Raw genomic sequence first — 9872 nt, 5'->3', positions numbered from 1 at the left:
GTATGAAGGAGAAAGACATGATATGAAAAACAGTGACCTAACTTTCCTAGATGAAAGAATATAAATTAGAATACAAGTTTTAGGGAAAGTATGTTTGTCTCACACCCAGATGGCAAAGACAAATTTTTCTAGGAGAATCTAGGAGAGGAAAAAAAAATGACTTTAATAAATATTGCTGGAATTTGGGATTTCTAGCCCTTTAAAAATTCAAGAATTTAATTGTGAGTCAAGCAGACACCATTTTGCCTGTCATCAAAAAGTACAGCCTAGTGGGAGAAGCAGTTATTAAAATAAGGTAAGTGTTATGAAGGACAAATGCAATGTGCTGTCAATGAAAGATCTAACTTAGTGTAGGTAAATGTCCTCAGCATTTGCTGGAAAATAAAAACTTTGATTTTTTCATTGAGATCCAAAGGATGAGTGTTAACTGACAAAAAAGAGAACAGTCAGAATGGTCAGAGCAGAGGGTACAGTGCTTGTGACAGCCTAAGGCAGGGAGCAGTATTGCTCACTAGAGGAAATGAAGGAAGGTCAGAGTGAAAAGAAAGACTAGGAAAATGTTAGTGATAAAGCTGAAGAGTGGAATGCAGACCAGATAATGACGCGCCCTGCACATGTTAAAAGTGGGGAAACCACTGAAAAGTTATGAACAAGAAAGCTGCAGTCAGATTTTCACTGTTAAATGATCAATTTTCCTGTACTGTAGAGAAAAAATTTGCAGGACAGACAGAAACTGGAACCACTTAGAAGGATGTTGCATTAATTCAGGGAATAGTAGATGATCACTTGGGTTAGGATCCTGGCAGAAAAGATGCTGAGAGATGCAGAGTCTGAGAGCTATTTAGGAGGCAAAATCAATAGAGCATCAGGCCTCACTGATATGGGGGATGAGAGATAGGAGGGTGTCTTGAAGGATTCTCAGGTTTCCAACTTGTACAATTGGATGGATGCTGTTATCATTCATTCAGATAGGAGACATTATAGGAAAACACTGCAAGTTCACTATTGAACATGGAAACATACAAACAGTTATTCAGATATATGGTGTTAGAATTCAAAAGGGCTGAGATGCAGACACATATTTATATAGTTAAAGTCAGACCATATTCCTAACAACTGAAGCCATGGGTATTGTGTGCACACTTAACTGAAGGACACTGAGGGAGAAAAGATACATGACCAATGACACACTGCAAAGAAATTCAACAGTTAAACATTGGATAGAAAAAATAAAATAAAAAAAAACAAAAAAACAAAACAAAACAAAAAAACAAACAAAAAAACATTGGATAGAAAAAAATGGACCATCCATGTGGTTGAGAAGGGAGAATTAAAAGGTTAGAGGAATGCCAGTAGAGGGTGGTATCAGAGAAACCGAAGCAATATGCTATCATTTTTATTATGGTTGTTATTATGAATGTTATTTTATTTAGAGGTAGTGGTTTAATGTTAACTTAAAGGTAGTACAAAGTGCTTCTGAAATATCAGGCAAGATGAAAGTTGAACTCAGTGATATGAAGAACAGTGATCTAGAAAGGAAGAGCTCTCTCAGTACAGGGGTACACAGGACAGAATGGAGTGAAGAATGAGACCATGATGAAGAAATTTCTCCCCCCCCCATTTAAAAATGTATTTATTTTTTTAACATTTTTATTTAATTTTGAGAGACAGAGAGAGACAGCATGAGCAGAGGAGGGGCAGAGATAAAGGGGGACACGGAATCTGAAGCCGACTCTAGGCTCTGAGCTGTCAGCACAGGGCCTGATGCAGGGCTCAAACTCATGAACCATGAGATCATGACCCGAGCCAAAGTCGGATATTTAACAGACTGAGTCACCCACGTGCCCCTAAAGAAGTATTTAGAACACATAGAACAAGGCAACATGTACTCTCTCCTCTCGTCTTCCAGGGGGAGTCTGTTGGTGGTTCCTCCCCTGTTGCATTATTGCTCTCTGAGTCAGTGTCACCATCACTGGCCCCTTCCTCGGTCATACTGTCCACTCCCTGCTGCCTGCTCGCCTTGTCCTCAGGAGTAGATGTGCCTTCACCTTCTGTTGGCTTTCTGTCCCTTGTTCAAGACATGTCTTCTCTGTCTCCATTGGGAAGCTCTCATCATCTCTCTTTACCTCAGTCTTCCTGGCAGCTTGCTCTTCCTCAGGAACCATGCTACTCTGACTGCCTTCAGCTTGTTCTGTGGCCTCTTTCTCCCTTTTCTCCTGCCTTTTGTGAGTGTGTTCCTCTGCCTGTGCAATTTCAGGAGCATTTTTTCCCCATATCCATTACTACTTTGAAATCACACAAGCTTTTAAGTTCATTGTTAAATGAATCTCTGCTTTCCAGGAATTTCCTCTTCTCTTCTTGGTGTCGCTCCTCTATTTGAAGAAGTTCATCTTCTGGTGTTTGCTGATGAGCCATTAAGGACTGGACCTTTCATTTGAGAACGTGCATTCTAGTTGTCGTGACAACTGATCAAACACCACACTCTCACTAAGGATTTCACAGATGAGACAGTTTCTTTGGAAATGGACAGTGGCTGTATACTTCCCTGAAAAGCCATCATCTTGATTTTCTGGATCTTTGGCAGGCTGAATACTCATGTAAGGTTCTCCTTTTGCCATGTAAGACTGTCTCTGTTGACTTTCTTTCTCTGAAGAAGCTTTTGTACAACCTTGTACATTTATGTAAGCAGTGTATTGGGGGGAACTATGATAGGCCTTCACAGATTCATTGTATTCTATCTTTTTCTGCTTTGTATTTGTCTACATATTCTTGTTTTACTTCATCAGAGATCTCTCCACATGCCACTAATAACCTTGCCAATCTTCTCTGAACCTTAGATCATGGTTGAAAGCTTTTCCTCGGTCCCAGACCTTTGTGCTGTACCTCACATAGGCCATCAGTGGTTTATCTGGTGGCTTTGACAGTTTGGAGTTGTAATACCAGAGGATGCCATGGCCTGGCATTGGTGCCTGGGTTCCCTCCAGGCCTGCAGTTGTTGTAGGGGAGGTGACTGTATGGATTGCATCCCACAAACCCTGGCCTGCTGGGCATGTGTGTTGAAGTAGCTGGGGTAGGTAGTGGGGCATATGATGGCCTTTTTGACATTTTGGGAGATTAAGTTCTCAGTTCCTTAAGAATGAATCTGAGACACCATGGACAGAAAAAGTGCCCACAGCTCCAGCCTCATTTCCCTTTTGTGATCATGAAGAAGTTCTTAAGTTGAGCCCTAAAGATGAGAATTCAGGGTGGTAGTTGGGTAGTACATTGACCTTGAAAAGGGATATATATATATATATATATATATATATATATATATATATATAATTTAAGGCTAGATAGATTTCAGCCTGTATCAGTGCCAATGGAAAAGATAAAGAGGTAGAATGTAATATATAGAAAAGTGATTAATCAGGCCAAGAGGAGGCAGGAGCAGTTAAATGCAGAACTTCTTTGTTCCTGAGAAGTAGCAAAAGAGAGACAGGTACACATCCTAAAAATGAATGTTTAAAACCCTCCAAAATCCTTTCTAAATGTTCACTCTTATTAAGTCACTCAATCCATAGCCATAGGAAGTAGAAGTACTAAAATTACCATTTTGTAGATGAGAGATGAAGTAAATTGTCAAAGGTCCATTTTGTAGGTGATGGAACCAGGAATCAATGGAACCTGGAAAGACTGACTCCAGCATCAAGTGGTTAGTCACTATCCTCTACTCTCTATCTGATCTTATACTTTTTCACCTAACCTGTGAGAGCTCTCAGGCAAGCCAGTCTCATGACCTCTGCTGTTTTTCAATAAGACGAATTCAATGTTTATAAGGTACATATGATTATTCTAATATTTTGGATGAACAGAGGCTTAGAGGAGATGAGAAATAACTTCCATTTTATTTATAGTAAACGGTAGAGACTAAATTTGACCCCAAATCTGTCTAAACTTAAAGCCATTGACCTTTTCCCTTGCCAAGATGAATGATTTTCAAGTTCTCATGCTTAAGCTGCTCTCTTGCTGATCACAGTTACTTCCAGAATTGATCTCTCAACCCTGCTTTAAAAGAAAGCTTTTTTTCCCCCTTTTCCTCTCTAGAGCCTACTACTGTAATTCAAACATGGTGCCCTCGTCAGTGCTCCACAATACCCCATACCTACTTCTATGACAATACACATCTTTGCATTATAAACATCTGGTTAGTTATGAAACAGGACAACCACTAACACTTTTTTTTATGTTTTGTTATTTATTTTGAGAGAGGGAGCACATGTGTGTGAGCAGGGTAGGGGCAGAGAGAGAAGGAGAGAGAGAATCTCAAGCAGGCTCTATGCCGTGAGTATAGAGCTCTAGGAGGGGCTCAATCCTGTGACCATGAGATCATGACCTGAGCTGAAACCAAGAGACAGGTGTAGCGGCAGCAGAGTGGTTAGTCAGTTAAACATCAGACTCTTGATTTCTGCACAGATCATGATCTCACAGTTTGTGGGATTATCTTTCTCTCTCTCTCTCTCTCTCTCTGTCTCTCTCTCTCTCTGTCTCTCTCTCTCTCTCTCTCTCTCTCTCTCTCTGGATAAAAAATAAATAAATAAACTTAAAAACCAAAAAAGAGTCTGATGCTCAACAGACTAAGCCATCCAGGGTGCCCCCCCCTCCTTTTTATAAGTGAGAAGGGCTTCCGGTTGCTAAGAAGTATTCTTGCTGAAAGTAACCTGGAACAGATCTTGTAGATTATCATACTTACTCATTTCAGTGTCTTAGCTTTATGAAAGCATTGGATAGATCATCTATGAAGCCCTAGGGCTTTGACGAAATCAAGGAGGGTTGCCTTGAATTGCTGGATTCTGAGATCCAATGTTACAATAACACCTTCTGTGGAGAAAGGGTGCCATGCCTGATGTATTTGATGAGGAGAGACCCCAAGTACACCAAAGGAGGTTAACAGGGTGAGTGGAGTACTCTGAGCTGGTGGGAAAGTCTTGCCAATTCTTGTGGGGAATCTTAGCCTGTGTTTAAGGCTGAACACTACTGAGACTCAGTAATCATAATATTCCATTTGCCATATAATTTCCCAGCTGAAGATTAGGGAAAGCAATGACAACTATCCAAATTAGTCCTTACTGGTGGACACCTTTGTGGTTCTGGACAGTTGCTGACCAGCCACGCACCACAGCAGCAGTGGACAGGCTTCATCTTCCTTACTCTGCAGGACCAGGTCTAGAAAACGTGTGTGCTTTGGAAGTAAGAAACAGTGACAAACCTCTGATTCTCTTACCCTGGGATTGAAAGTCACATTCCCTATCTACCAAGTGACTCAAGTTTCTTCAACTAGTCTGTGGCAGGACATCTTAAGAGATAAATATTAGATTCAATTATTTATGGAGAAGCATGAGGTGCTAATTGGGAAAATAAGGATCATTGCCTGTTTGTTACCTAACAGTTAAACAGAGAAAAAGGATTTTCTTTTGCTAACTCCTATTCCAGTTTGAGAAGACCCTGCTGATTTATTTTTGCCACTCCTATATTGCAAATGTCTGCTCAAAATGGAATTTAATTGTATATTTGATAAGAAAAAATAGGAAGGGGCACCTGGGTGGGCACCTGACTTCATGATCTTGAGCTCCAGTTATGATCTTAGGTTCATGACTTTGAGCCCCACATCAGGCTTTGTGCTGACAGTGCTGAGCCCGCTTGATTGTCTCTCTCCTCTCTCTGCCCCATTCTCTCTCTCTCTTCTCAAAATAAATAAATAAACTTAAAAAAAAAACAGGAAAAGCATAATATAGGTATTTTTGCCTTTGGTGGTAGGCTCACATGGACATAGCTCTAAACAATTACAAGAACTATTTTATTACACTTATACACTATGCTAGCCATGTTACAGATATTATCTTATTTAATACTTACACAACTCTGTATGACAGGTACTGCTATTTGTTAAAACCTGAGACTTAGGCATTAAACTATATGGCCAGTATCATATAATTAGAAATTGATAAAATCAGTATTGAATCAGACTTAAAAGACAAGTAGTTTGGTTACAGAAACCGTACTCTTAATCCTAAACATAATTTTGTGCCTTGTCTAAAGGACTAGGCTGAAACTATTTTAAATGGATTCTGAGTAAAGTAAAATCTCCTTCACTATCAATCTTTTAAGCCCAAAAACCTTTTATTTGCTTGAGAACTGTGATTTTTGAAAATATATTTATTAACTTCAATAGGCTATCTTTGATTTGCATCAATAATTTTGGAAGAGATGCTATGGCTATAAATTGTGCAATTTCAAAATTAACCTTAGCAGATAGTGAGTAAAAACCATTCATTGAGTTTTTCTTGAAGGAGTGCAATGTTATGTAACTTTTGCCATGGCCTCTCTTTCCTAAGTTATTCACACAAAAGTGGAGGAATTACATAATTAAAAATTAGGTGATACCATAGAAAAGGACACTGAATTGATCCAAAATAATACAATGTTCTTTTCATAAGGTCTAAAGTTGTTTTACACCCACCAGCCTCCCTACCCCCACTTAACCTTCTCGTCTCTCCCTCTCATACATAAAGCATATGGTTCCATACAGCGGATGTATCCTTGCAGACGTTATGATGCTTTCCTGCATTTCCAGAAAGAAATGTGTCACACTGTGTCACGTGAAGATTACTGATAACTGAAAATTAGAATGCAGACTTATATAAGGGAAAAATTAATTGTATATGAGTCAATAGTCCCTTAGAAATTCTATGGCTTTGGGAGGAGCCAAGGTGAGGGAACAGCATGGAAGTTTTTTTTGTGTGTCTCGCATCCATGAAATACGGCCAGACCAACACTAAACCATCCTGCACACCTAGAAAACTGATCTGAGGATTCACACAACAATCTGCACAACCTGAACCACAGAATTAAGCAGGAATATGGCACAGAGAGGTGAACTTGGGGACCAAGAAGCCGCAGCAGGCAGGGAGGTGCTTTTGAGGGCAGAGAGAGGACAGAGATGGGGGGGTGGTGAAAGAATATGGGAAAAGCACCCCTCCCCCAAAGCAGCTGGAGAGAAAGTGGAAAATTGGAAACAGCCACAGGAACTAAACTAAAGAGGGAGAAAGAAGAAAAGAGAGGGTTTAAATTCCATTAAGACTGTAAACGGGGGTGGGGGAGTGGGTGCACCTTGGTGGTTCAGTCAGTTAAGCATCTGACTTCGGCTCAGGTCATGATCTCATGGTTCATGAGTTTGAGCCCCATGTTGGGCTCTGTGCTGACAGCTCAGAGCCTGGAACCTGCTTCAGAGTCTGTCTCCTTCTCTCTCTGTACGTCACCCCCCTCCCCCCCGCTCAAACTCTGTTTCTCTCTCACAAATAAACATTAAAAAAAAGACTGTAAAGAAGGGGAGCACAAAGTCTACAACTCCACAGCTTGATACCTGTCAGTGCTCTGGTAGGAAGGGTGAATCCCCAGGAGCAGAGCGGGGTCCGGGAGGTTCTCAGGCTGTACGGGGAAAAGAGGTTCCACTGCTGGAAGGACATTTGGTAGAGACTGTTGAAGCCACCTGATCCCAGCAGACCCCAGAGAATGGCCACATTCACTGGTGCTGGGGCAAGGTCGTTAGGGCGAAGCCTGGTGCCAGATGTGTGTTGTGATTTTCCATAATCCCTGAAATTCTGCTGCTACACTATCTCATGAACTTTTTCTGGGGTGGGCTAGCACCTGGCCACAGTCTTGAGGCACTGGCAACAACAGGGTCCCACAAGTGTTCCTGGGTGCAGCTGGCATTTGGCCATTGCTCAGTGAGATTCTCCCACAGAGGGGTGGAATGGGTCAAAGCCGCAGTCCTTCAGAAGTAAGGGGCCGGCGAAAAGAGCCACATCTGAGACAAAACTCGGAAGAGAGGAAATCCCTGGGGCTTGGTCACAGACAGTGAAAAAGCAGGGAGTGGATGAAAGCTGAAGATGCAGGATGGGTGCACTATTGCTGATTGGGGAAAACAGAGTTCCTATACTAGACACAGGGTAGCTGGGTGACACCATTGTTACCGCTCCCGTGCATGTGCATATGCACCTACAAGCACCACAACACTCCATCCCAGGAGGCTGGCAGTGCCATCTAGTGCAGAATGGAGCATTGCACTGAGCCCTGCCCAACTTGGCCAACCTTACTCTTCAAGAACAAAAGTCTCACCACCTACTTAGTTTATGGACTATAAAGTACTTCATAGTCTGACTTCTAGGGGATAACAAAGTAATTTTAGTTGTTTTCAATCTGTTAGCAGGTCCATATGTTCAATTTTCTTCCTTTTTTTTTTGTTTTGGTTTGGTTTTTACTGTTTTTTACTTCTTTTATTTTTCTTGAATATACAAAGAGAAAAATCATTTTTATTTTCAATTTTTAGTAAAAATATTTTTCTTTAATTTTTTTAGTATACTTTTTTATTTTTGTGTAAATGTTTTTCAAATTCTTTTTTACTTCCATCATTATTTTAGTCTACTACAGTGTATTCCATTTTTCAAATTTTCAAAGGATTTCCTGTTTAAAATTTTTTATTTTTTCTCTTTTTTGTTTCTTTTCTTTTTCTTGAGAACAGAAAGAGGAAAACTTAATTCTTACTTTCAATTCCTATTAAAATATTTTTCTTTAATTTTTTTCTACTCCATTGTTTACATTCGTGTAAATTTTTACAAATTCTATATTACTCCCATCATCTCATTTTATTTTACTTCAGTGTATTAATTTTTTCAAAATCTCAAGTGATATCCTTCCCTCCCCTTTTTTTCTCTAATCTGTCAAACCACTTTCAACAACTACAGAAAAACACACCTAGGATTTATCATTATTTATTTGATTTTGGTGTGTGTTTTAACTTTTTAATTTTGATATTTTTTAACTTTAATTTTAATTTTAATTTTTCTACCTCATTAATTCCTTTTCTCCCTTCAAAAGGACAAAATGAAGGAATTCACCACAAAAGAAAGAGCACGAAGAAATGACATCCAGGTACTTAACCAACAGTTACAACCAAGATGTCTGAACCAGATTTTAGAATCATGATAATAAAAATATGAGCTGGAGTAGAAAATAGGTTAGAATCCCTTTCTGCAGAGATAAAAGAAGTAACAAATAGCCAGAATGAAATTAAAAATCCTATAACTGAGCTGCATTCATGGATGGGTGCTGCAGTGGGAAGGATGGATGAGGCAGAACAGAGAATCAGTGATATAGAGGACAAACTTATAGAGAATAATGAAGCAGAAAAAAAGAGGGAGATGCAGGCAAGAGCACAATTTAAGAGTTAGAGAAATCAGTGACTCATTACAAAGGAACAACATCAGAACCATAGGGGTCCCAGAAGAGGAAGAGAGAGAAATAGGGCTAGAAGGGTTATGTGAGCAAATCATAGTGGAAAACTTACCTAACTTGGGGAAAGACACACACATCAAAATCCAGAAAGCACAGAGGACCCCCTTTAGATTCAACAAAAACCAACCATCAACAAGGCATATCACAGTCAAATTCACAAAATTCTCAGACAAGGAAAGAATCGTGAAAACAGCAAAAGAAAAAAAAGTCCCTAGCCTACAAGGGAAGACAGATCAGGCTCCCAACAGACCTATCCACAGAAAGTGGCATGCCAGAAAGGAGTGGCGGGATACATTCAATGTGCTGAATCAGAAAAACATGCAGCCAAGAATTCTTTATCTAGCAAGGCTGTCATTCAAAAGAGAGTAGAGATTAAAGGTTTCCCAGACAAACAAAAATTAAAGGAGTTCATGACCACTAAATCAGCCGTGCAAAAAATTTTAAGGGGGACTCTCTGAGGGGAGAAAAGATTAAAAAAAATATACATATATATATAGCAAAAGTAACACAGACTAGAAAAGACCAGAGAACACCACCAG

At 39.8% G+C, this 9872-nt stretch overlaps 1 pseudogene; it reads right to left on the bottom strand.

The window, feature by feature from the left end:
* Positions 1–1833: 1833 nt before the first annotated feature.
* Positions 1834–3202, bottom strand: LOC121037888 (SWI/SNF-related matrix-associated actin-dependent regulator of chromatin subfamily E member 1-like; annotated as a pseudogene).
* Positions 3203–9872: the final 6670 nt, after the last annotated feature.

The sequence above is a fragment of the Herpailurus yagouaroundi genome, unplaced genomic scaffold, assembly GCF_014898765.1.
Source record: "Herpailurus yagouaroundi ecotype Mexico unplaced genomic scaffold, PumYag 164, whole genome shotgun sequence".
NCBI classification, from domain to species: domain Eukaryota; kingdom Metazoa; phylum Chordata; class Mammalia; order Carnivora; family Felidae; genus Herpailurus; species Herpailurus yagouaroundi.
This window is presented reverse-complemented; position numbering and strand designations above follow the sequence as displayed.